This window comes from Ascaphus truei, chromosome 5, assembly GCF_040206685.1.
Source record: "Ascaphus truei isolate aAscTru1 chromosome 5, aAscTru1.hap1, whole genome shotgun sequence".
In the NCBI taxonomy this organism is placed as follows: Eukaryota; Metazoa; Chordata; class Amphibia; order Anura; family Ascaphidae; genus Ascaphus; species Ascaphus truei.
Genome location: NC_134487.1, coordinates 151,169,846 through 151,182,217, shown reverse-complemented (window position 1 = coordinate 151,182,217; position 12,372 = coordinate 151,169,846).

Genomic DNA, 12,372 nt, shown 5'->3' with positions numbered 1-12,372 from the left:
GTACGCTTATCTATGACTATGGCCATATGGGGACCAATAGTATCATAGACTCTGTTCATGGCCACATATGAATTATTAGTTGCATACATGGCGTGAGATGAAACTGAATGTTTCCTTGAGACAAATGAAAGCATTGCACACTTAGCACAGTGAAAAATAACAAAAATTGCTGCGATTATACTAATCACTACAATAAAACCATAGAGAATTTTCATACTCAATTCTCCGATTCCAACTAGTGAGTCCTGACATCCAATTTAAGCTAAGGCCTGAGGATTCTTTACGCATCCTTGCCGGAATTTCCTGTAACTTATCCATATCTTTATGAATAGCGCCAGACTCATCTTCAATATAGGCACAGCACTTCTGTCCTACAAGTTTACAAACACCTCCTTGTGAGGCTAGCAGATAATCAAGAGCCATTCTATTCTGTAATAATACTGTTCGGATCTGCTCTTGTTCATTAGTCAAACGGATGATAGCACCACTTGTCTGATTAAGAGTATCATCAATATTTACCATCAGCTCACTTAATTTAGAATAGAGATCCAGAACACCTAAACTAGGTAAAAAACCCCAGCTGCAATGCGGGCTGGACTAATGGTCCTGGTCAGATCTTTTCGATTTCTCTGCCTTCCTTGGGGTAATGTGTCAGATACATAGAAAGTGGGAAGGATGAATCCCAGATAACAAAGGGCAGTGTGATTGCAGGGTACAATCTTAGTGGCCCACATGCCACACAACCAATATATATATACTGTATATATATATATATATATATATATATATATATATATATATATATATATATATATATATATATATATATATATCATTAAATATTTCTATAGATTAGAAAATGGCTTACATCTCAATATGTCACATAATCTAAGGGTCAGCTATTTGTGAGAATTGGTGGGGGCTAATTTATGCTAAGAGCGACTGCACAAACATTCTTCTTGCACACATCTTTCATACTGCATTTACTCAGAATGGCAAAACGGACCAAGATGGTTGCTATGGTCAAAATGGCTGACTTGTGATCCTTTCCTTGTGGTTGACTCACTTCCCTTTGTGACCTCCCACCTTCCTCATATCCAGTCTTCTCAGTCCCCCCATATCCTTAAGAGACAGTCTATTTAAAGAACAGAACAGTTAACCGTTTCATAGTCCTGATGGACCAAGATGTCCAAGTTGTGAATAACTTAATTCCTTTCTTTTCCGGCCATTATATCAGCCCAGTTGATTTCTTCTTTGGTCTCTTCTTCTGGGGGACTGGCGACGTCATCACTGCAGAGAGGCATAGCGTCGGTGGGGGTTGCAACGCACTTCTGGATCAGAGTTTTGCTGTACTTAATACATAGAGAGCAATGAGTAGGACAAACACACACATACAAAAACATTCGCTAGCTTCGCTCAAAGCAAATCAATCCAACTACCAAGTCCCCATGGTCCCTAAATCCTGGATAAATACACAACATTGCGCTTTAACTAGGGCGCATACATGCCCCTCCTTTTGAGGCTAAAATATAGTCTAGAGCTATTTTATTCTGCGGGGTCATTAATTTAAACTAAACCTATTCTTGGTTAAGTGAGTAAATGTCTGTGGCTGTATGATTTAGGATATCCCTGTAAACCTGTCATACAGTAACCCAACTCCTACATTTGGGAATAAATTCCCTGAAACTTATTCTTCCCATAGACTACTTTTTAGCACTTGTGTATTGGGTGCATCTCTTCTGTTTCTAACTCTACCTGTGAGCAATTAACATAACCGTGTGTTTGACTGATAAAGCATTCTCCCAAATCCAAACAAAATAAACAAAGTTAAACAAATAATACCTTATACTATTTTGTCATCCTTATGGGACGCCACGTACACAAACATAATGGAGCATACATTGTAACTGAAAAATAATAAAAACCTGTAAAAATAAAAAGTTCAAAGTTCGTGTGTTGAGGCCTGGACATTTTTGCCTATGACCTTTCTCCCTTGATGATTAGTGGTCAGAGAGTATTGTGTCCATCAAAACACTTGTTTGCAGGTGCTATGTCTTTGTCTTTATTAGCTGTTTGTGCCTATGCTGACACTATATTGACGTGCGTGATGTGTATCCATGATGATAAGAATTTTTTTTACTGCAATGCTGGTGATGAGTAGTATTTAAATGGCCTTTTCATCTGGGATGAAGAGCGTTCTTGCGTAGAAAATGCTTGACCATTAACCCGTCTTGCGTAGGTGCACTTTCAGCTTTAACCTGTGCCTAGAAAGACTCAAAAATATATATTAGTTGCATGCAATACTTATTAATTGTTTTATTACCAATAACATGGTCCTTAATTCGTTACTTTGAACTACTGATGGTCATAACTCATCCCATAAGTGTCTCATAGGGAGAGAATTTATACCTAGAAATAAATTATTGTATTACTGCTGCGGCCGAGTTTATTCGAGCATTTGCCCGTTCTCGGCCGCAGCAGTAACCTGGCGCGCGCCGGAGGGTGCCGGGCGTGCGCCGAAGCAGCGGAAGAGCGCCCTCCGATCGGGGCGCTCTCCCTCCCGCTGCCGGGTCCGCCGGGTCCCCCGGAACCCCCTGCCGCCATCCCCCACATCGCGGGACACCAGGGCTCCCTCGGGGAGCCCTGGACGCGCGTGCAGGGGGCGCTAGCACCCGATGACGCGTGACCGCGCATCTGTGACGCGCGGCACGCTGAGGGAGTGGGGCTAGCAAGCCGGGGCATCCCCGGCTTGCGGAACTAGCCCTGCTCGGATTAAGTGTGTCGGTAGTGTAATATGGTTACTACTATTATTAGCATCCGCAATATTAAACAGAGATATTCCCTATTAATGCTCCTCAAATTTTAAACTAAGCAACCAATATGGACTTGACTTTGCTACAATTTAAGTTCCTAAAACTTGGTACCTCAACCTGTGCCAAACCAATTGCTTCCATAATCAATTCTATCCTGTCTGCAGGCCATATCCCTAAGACCTGAAAAACTGCTAGAGTTGTCCCAATCTTCAAAAATGGGGACAAAAATACTGTCTCAAACTACAAATCAATCTCTCTTCTCCCAATACACACTTACTCTCATTCATACCTAACTGCCATCTGCCATTTTCTCTGATGCAAATGGTGTGAACCTTTTAGTCATTTAATACTAACTAACCTTAAAACTCGCCCCACAAATCAAGCATCCCAACAGCCTGCACTCATGGCTATTGTCCCACACCCACAGTCACTCCTGGCTTTCACCTCAAACACTCCACTGTAACTATTCTGCTAAAAATGTGAAATGCCTTGTATATAATATATATATACCCTGTTCACTTATGCAATTATATATCCCCTGTCCTTTAACTCTATTTCCAGGACATACCCAAAAACAAATAAATGGTTACAAAATTATAAATTTGGCAGATATGATATATCCCTCAACATAGGGACGGCTTGCTACCTGCTATGCTGTGACATCTGCAAAGGTATTATTATTATTTACCAGGGGCCTGTCAGCTCTTGGAGTTAACATTGCTATAATAAATTCAATAACCTATGTATGTATCTCCCCTCTTTTGTTCATATATTATCTATATATGTGAACAAAAATACAAAAATAAAAAAAATTATGAAAACAGGTTGCTTTGATATATAGCAAAATTAAACTGGTAAATAGATTTGTATGTGTTGTGACTATAAAAATATTTACTGCTTGTGTTAAAAGAAAAAGCCTGCAGTAGGTCTTTTAGCAACTGTGGCATTTACAATATAAGAAAAATCCTGAAATCCTGAACAAAAGATTTCCTTTTAAAATAGACAAATAATTTTGAACTCTTTGCAAAGTGCTGAGCACACGGCCAGCATTAACTTTAAAAGACACTCTGACTTTAAAAAGAAAAAATAATAATTTTCAAAGCGCATTTTTCTTTTTTTTTTTCTTTCTGGGAAAACAGCCAGAAATTTCACAGTACAGATATCAGACAATGGGTTTCACTGTCTAATTCATATTAACTGCTGGATTAATCCTCACGCAGGGGATTGTAACATTAGTTTAATGTTAAATATGAAGCTTTCCACGCTGTCCTAAAACTGCATTTTGTATGGTCTTTCAAAAATTAAATAACGGGAATATTTTAAATTACTTATAAACACCAAGTCTATGCCTACAAGAGCATGCAACATTCTTTCACTCATTCCCCTGAATGCCTTCTGAAAGAAATCTCATATTCCTGCAAACTTCCATCAATACAATTGCTATCCCGTTTTAACTATGCCCTCTCTTAAACTAAACAAAATATCTTCAAACATGCAACAGTTATACCATGACTAAAAAAACAGCAAGCTTGACCCTACCTGTCTTGTATGGCTTCTACACTGCTTATTTAACGGAGACAATTATCGCTAAAATAACTGACCTCCATGCTGCTAAAGGCAGATATCACCACACTCCGTTCACACCACGGACACCCTCCTTTTGAAGCGCTATGTACATTAATGGCGTTATATACATATATAATACAATATATTAATTCAAACAGTGCTTATGAGCTCTTACAAGCATTTTAAACAAAAGCAGCCCCAAATATATTTTAATCCTGTAGAAATAAAATTGAAATGTGTTATCTTACTGCTTTACGGAAAAGAAGACAGTTCTACATTACCTTGTTCTCATGATTAAACTGCTTAAGCACAGCTAGTTAATTTTAATGTGAATGCTTCGCATTCTTTAAACTGTAAGAGAGAGGCTGTGCCCCTCCTTTTATTAAGATAGAAATACCGCAAACGAAAAGAAATGTGTCCGGTTTAAAAAGTATCCGCCTGGCCAGGACGAATAAACCTTTCAAACTATAACCAAGGGCCGAGCTGAATATACTCCCCTTTTGTTGTGAGGTATTTCTCCCTTTATTCGGTGTACACCTTTTTTTAAAACCTTTTAAAATTTAGATTTCATCATGAGCAACTAATATTCATATTTTTGTACAGATGTTAATCAGCATGACCACACAGTGTCTTTCACACAAAAAAATCATTCAGGAAAAAATTCATCAGGGTTACAAACAAGCTTTACATAAAGTAGCGGTGTTTTTTTTTTTTTTTTTTTACAGGGACTTTCAGTCTGAGCCCCCACGGGCAAAGCAGCACTTCCCTGCTTCTGACTGATAGTGGCACACTCTCTGCCAATGACCAAAACCACCACAATTAAAACAGACACCATTATTCTGAGCTATTCTCCCTGATTGATTTCTGGGACCAGCATAAGATCTCCGTCTATTCTGCCCTCTGCCTTGTAAATACATTGCCTTATTTTCATGCCGAGAACAACCTTCTGCATATTCGACAAACGGGTAATGACTAGCTGTCTGATAAACAAATTCCTCAGGAATCAGACCAGATTTACACTCGCATTTTAAAATTGTACATTCCTAGGCTTCCGTCCAGAGTCATTCTTACTCATGCAAGCACCCATTAGTAGCTTAAAGAAAAACAGCTTAATTATGACAAATAATTGCAATATTTATACTTACACAATATACAATGGTCGTTCAGCTAGATCAGAGATAACAGTCCAGTCGTGCACAAAATCTACTGGACTCTAACCAAAAATTTTGTCTAAAGGGACTCTAACCCAATCTTCAGTCACAATTCATAAATTATCTGGACTCTAACCAGCATAATTTAGGTCTTTTTAAATTCCCAGAGGGGGTGAAGCATCATATATAAAAATTTACATATATACTCACCACCTCTGTGAATTTCCCACTTCTAGACACCAAAACTGAAGGAAGACCTAATTTCCTCGCCTATGCTTCAGAACTGAGAGGAGCCTTTCCTCTGCCAAGAAAACTGAAGCCTTGTGACTGGATACACAATCTGCACCATTTTGCAGCAGACTTCCCTGGAGAAGCTTTCACGCCCTGCCACTGTTATCTTCGATTTTTGATGAACCTTATCAGGCCTGGGAGACGAACAAAATGAAACGTAACGCACGCCAGGTTTCAAATCCTTTGTCTCAATTTATTACTCATAGGGTAATGATTTTTATACAGAAAAAAAAAGATATTGGTTAGAGGCGTAACATAGGCGTGTCTTGGGCGTATACTAGCTGTGTCTTGGGCGTAGCTTTGATTAGAGGCGTGATTTAGGGGCAGGACATATTAGTGGCGTGACTTTTGAGACGTGTCCCTTTTCAATACAAGCAATGTTCTGAATACATAGCTTATTCATTGTCTGTTATCAAAAGAGACCTTGAGTCTTAGCAACTTTATTTCATTATCTTGCTTCTTGCAGAGAACCATTCTATTATATTCTACTAAAACACTAGGAAATTGACATCACAAAAGTATCTAGTAATATCCTGACCAGGAAGAAAGGAAATGCAATTTAGCAGAGAAACTGAGTGCATCTATGAATTTATATTTCAGCAAAAGGCTGAATACAGAATCTTAACTAGTTATGACCAGACAAAATGGAAGCTTAACATGAGTGCAGACTCTGGCCTGACATACTGGTCCTAACAATAAATATACAAAATATATATACTGTTGTAATATAAATATAAATATACAAAATATATACACTGTTGTAATATAAATATAAATATACAAAATATATACACTGTTGTAATATAAATATACAAAATATATACACTGTTGTAATATAAATATAAATATACAATATACACTGGCGACACACTTTATTCGAGCTTGGCTAGTCCCACGAATTCGGGTATACCCGGGTGTATTGAGGTTTGTGACTGTTTTCTGCCCGAATGCATTGAGTTATTTTCCAAGCTGGGATTGAAGCATTTTATTCCCGCTGGCTGCAATACTGCACAGTATATATATATATACTGCATTATAATTCATGAATTTATGCCATCTGGTAGACACGCGAAGCATTGCAGCCTATTAAATCCTAATCATTATCATTTAACAGATCAGCCGCCCATCAGCCAGGCATGAACCCAGGCTGGGAAGGCAAACGCAACGGGGCTTGTCAGAGGTGAGGAGTGGCGCATTCCAGGTATCTGCCAGGTACATACCGGGTATTTGCTCGAATAAAGTGTGTCGGTGCAGTATATACACTGTTGTAATATAAATATACAAAATATATACACTGTTGTAATATAAATATAAATATACAAAATATATACACTGTTGTAATATAAATATACAAAACATATATACTGTTGTAATATAAAACAAAAATATTAGATACAGTACTGTAGATGTACTGTAGATGTACAGTACATTTTTTGATCAAATTTTTTTATCAAAGTTTTATAAATATACTTACGCATTAGTTACCCTTGGTGCCCTTTTGCGTTCTCTGTTTTTTTCCATGTGCATGATAGCTCATGGTGGTTGCTGGCACAACGAGGCTAGAAGTAGCTAACCAGCGTTGGATAGCAGCAATTCGGTGTCCGCTCGTGTACATCTCCTTAATTCGCATGCTGAGATCCTTGGAAATCTTTTTAACAACCGTTGCTGTGAGTAGAAAGAAATACAAGAATGTATATTCGATGTTTCGTCAATGTGTATTCAATGTGCAGTGAATCCACAAAATGGATGGTGTATTTATACGGTAATGACTCACATTAGAGTACGCCCACTTTCAGCATCTGTACCTCGCTCCCATACATAAAAGGTTACACACTTTGCATAGCCCACCACTCGATGATCTTTATTTGAACTTGCCCTTGTCCAGATACTGTACTGCATTGTGCCACCTGCTTCCATGGAGCAACCCCGATTCTACGGACGCAGGAACCCTCTCGCCTCTGCCGTGCCTGTCAGGCAGAAAAAGCGAAAGGCGGATGCCATTTCCACGCCAAGGCAAAAGCAACAGGCTAAGGCCAATAAAGAAAACCTTCTGCTGACCCCAAAGGCTAAGGGTTTTCATAGACGTCAGCCTTATTATGTCAAGAAGATATACGGTGATGTACTCTCGACGCAAAACGATTGGCAGCCAACCCATCGAATCCGCAGACCACCACCTCCCATATGCTTCGACGACTCTGCCACCGCTGTCCCGGAAATCTTCAGCCCGTCTTCTCCACCCCTCGTCCTTGACGCTGTCGCCACCCTCCCGGAAACCCACAGGCCATCTTCTCTGGTTCTATCCGACGACGCTGCCGCCTCTGAAATCCATAGGTCACTTTCTCCTTTGCTCTTAGATGACTCTGCTTCTCGCCCGGAAATCCAAAGGTCACTTTCTCCATCCCTCTTCGACGATGCTGCCGCTTCTCCTGTACTTGATATCCACAGGTCACGTCCTCCACCCTTCTTCAATGTCGCTGCCGCTTCTCTCCATGGAACCCCCATCTCATCCTTCTTTGCACCTATCCACCCAGATGTCCACACGCCAAGCACAAGAAGCAGCTCGTTAGACTGGATGCTGAATGGGATAAGTGTGGATCTCCCCGGGAACTCTATTGTGCTAGCAAAGATAGATCTGCTTCTGGAGACAATGCTACATATGGATCAACGGACGCTAGATATGGATCAACGGATGGATCGACGGATGGAGAAGATAGAGGCTGACATAGCGTGTATACATCGTTTGCTCGGTGTTAATGCCCCTGTTTCCCCGACGCCGGAGCAGGGGGGTGACATGGATGTGATGAATGGGAGCATCGACCCCCTTCCATCACCAAGCGCACCCCCTCCACCAGAAGATGTAGTGTACATGTATGCCGTTGAGGAGGACATGACAAACCCGTCAAGACCACGACAGGAGACAACACGGCGACCAAGACAGGAGGAAAGCTTCCTCCCAGACAACTTACCATCGCCCGTGGCCTCAAGCACACCCGCTCGCAGAAGACCTACATTCGCTCGCATCGATACGGCGCTTAGGGAGAAGTATAGGGTGATGAGTGCGGGTGAACCCCACAAGTATGCCTTGTTACTTTTTAAGCACCACGTTCCCTACTCGTTGTACTGCGACTGGGTCTTCAAAGTGAACTACGACAGAAATCGCGTAAAAAAGGCGCTTCCTGCCAATTTCAGAAAGAACATTCTGGATGAAATGTGGCGCTTTTATCCAATTACAGATCCTGTAATGAAAGGCGTTCGAGACTGCATTAATGGCATTTTGCGCCATGCAAGGAATCGGCCATGGACGGACAATGTGGTGGACTTTCTGGATTAATCACGGGAACTGTAAGACCATACTGTTGTGCTGAACTGTGCTGTACTGTACATGTTTTGACCTGCTGTACATAAATAAAGAAGATGTTGTTGTGTGTTTTTTAACTTGTATTTATACAGAAATTTTTTAACTTGCTGTACACACACACAGGACCTGCACAATTCCAGTCCCTGAGGGCCGCAAACAGGCACGGTTTTCAAGGTTGTCCTGAAAACCGGGCCTGTCTGCTGCCCTCGAGGACTATACTGGTGCAGACTTTTTTGCACACCATCCCACTGTATATGTTTTGACTTGCCGTTCTTTGATAAAGGAGATGTTGCGGTTTGTATATTTTATGAATAAAGAATTTGTTTTTAAAATATGTGACTGTAAACCATACATTTACTTTCTATACATAAATGTTTTCACAACTGTAGCAGTAAACCATACACCTGTTGATGTTTTGAATTGCTGTGCACTTAAAATGTTTCTACATTGTACAGTATTTGTAAATAAATGTTTTTGTACTTACTCCACCAATAAAAGAACATGTTGATTTGTTTTACATTGTTCCATTGACTCCTTTGCTACTGTAACAAAATACAGTGTTTCTAGAATGTACACTACTGTCCAGGCACACTGTACTGTATACTGTAGGCATGCTCAGTATAAGAGTATTAAAAAAAATAGAAGACACATACAGTACAGTACTGCACTGTATGTACTGGCACTGTATAGAAGACACATACTGTATGTACAGTAATACATGTAGAATAAATGCATAGTTTTAATTTTTTCGGGTTTATTACACAGTATACTGTTTATAAAAAAGTATTGTATACTGTACGGCCGCAAAACATCAGCATAGTGTACATCAGCCACTAAACTGTAGACTCCGGTATGTGGGTTTTTAAATCCGATTCAGCAATGTGCAGGCATTGTTACACAAAGCGATATTATCCATCGAAATCCCTCCATTAGCCGTTTTCTTTTCTGAGGAAAAACAAAAAGAAAAGTTTTACTGTAATGGTCTAAAGAAGTTCCCAGCCAGTCCCACCAATAATTTTATTGGGGGGCGTCTCCTGTTCACATGCGCATGCGCCTACCGTAGATGTAATGACACGCATACTGTATCCGTTTCAAGAAGGTTCCAATGCGCATGCGCCTAGCGTTCCACCAATAGTTCAGTATCTGCAGTACAGTACTGTAGAAGCCACTCAGCCAATAATATTGCTTACAGGAGAATCGCTTGACTTTTGAATCGCACCGATATTCATACTGTATTGTCAAAATAAAAAAACACAAAAAATAATACGGCAACAATACTCACCATAGAATTTCCCATTCAGCTGGCGCCGGTGCCGGTCCACTGCCAGTCCAGCGTTCTTGATCATCCACGTCGATAGTTTGCAGCGGGACTAGTCCACCTGTAGTCAGCTGATGAGGCTGGAAATTGCTTAGGTACATGCAAGCTTGATCGAAACTGGACGTGAAATCCGGCTCGGGCTCAGGGTTGTCACTGACGGCGGGACCGTCATTGGAAGCCGGTGCTGGTGCATTGCTTGGCAGTGACTGTCGTTTCTTAGTTGGTTTTAACACGACCCTTCGCCTTTTGCCGTCTGCATAATCATAGATACAGGAAAAAGCTGGTGATACACACCAATACCCCCCAACAAATTGTGGCTCAATAACGATAAAAACAGGGATCGCTACATAACCTTTTCCTTATTGCACGCTTCCACATATGAGGAGCTGGCGAAAATTTGTAAAAGTCATAGTTTTCGATAAAATACTGATAAATTTGAACAACTGTTGCCATCTTATCATCTGTTGCATTAATCGCGGCCCATATCAAATACGCGTAACTTCTGTCGGGTTTTTGGAAAACGGGCTGCACTTGAACACTCATGACGGGCGGGTCTCTGGAGAATACTGTAACCGAAACTGGTCTTTGTCTTTCTTTAATATGAAAAGCCTTAATTGATACATTTTTTCAACCTCTTCCTTCAGTCTCAAGGCCAAGTTACAATAGCACACTGTGGTATCTTTTTTAAACGAAACACCTGCATGTCGACACATTACTGAAGCGCATGCGCATTACAATTAATGAATATCTGCCATCTGGCGGACACGCGATGAATTGCAACCTATTAAATCTGAACCATTCTCAAAAAACGCATCAACCGCGCGTCAACCGCGCATGACCCGTGGCTGGGAACGCAAAATGAATGCGGCATGCTCCAGGTGAAGTGCGTCGCATTCCAGGAAAAAGCCAGGGAAAAAATGGCGATGTGTCGCATGTGCCGCAGCAGTATGTACCAAACAATTGGGACTATTTAATCAGTTGGCTCAAAAGTGTATGTTTTTTTTTATCTTGGACTTTCTTTTATTATTTTTATGTACACATTTTATGAGAAATATTGATTTTTTATTTTTTCTAATTTTTTCATTTTTTCAAATGTTTTAATTATTTCATAATACTTTTAAACATATGGTTAATAATATCTAGATTATTATTTAATATTATTTTTAGCACAAGCATTGTTTTAGTGATATCAGCAACACATGGTTATACTAACTATTGGTTAACTTTACATCTTAAAAAATCAGAAGATATTAGATCTATTAATTATTCTCAGAATTGTATATTAGATATCAACTCAGGTACAGTACAAGTGGCTTTAGATCTTCATCCTTTTAATAATTACTTGTTATCACTGGACACACAAGCGCAGTCTTTTCAGTATATATATATATATATATATATATATATATATATATATATATACTGAAAAGACTGCGCTTGTGTGTCCAGTGACATATATATATATATATAGAGCAGGGTCCCCCCCCCCCCTGGGTCCCGCTTACCTCAGCTACTCTTGGAGAACATTCAGGCATTGAGGGGAAGTGTGGAGCGGCAACGGCATCACCGGAGGTTCCCGGTGGCTCCCTTTGCAGTTTACCACCATCTTGCACGCAGCAACGCATGTGCAGTGCAGTCGTGCATGCGCAGAGAGCAGCTCCAGATAGAGCTCCGTGGGACTACAGCCCCCAGAATGCACGGGGGCAAGGCATCACCTGACACACAGCAGCCAATATTGCGCCAACATTACCCTGCAGAGTAAGATATACATTTTGTGCGCAAGGAGCATGCCAGTCGGAGGTGGGACATGGAAGGGGTAGGGTATATATGTGCAGGGAGTCAGTGACCCTTGCACTAGGCCAGAGATCTCCCTTA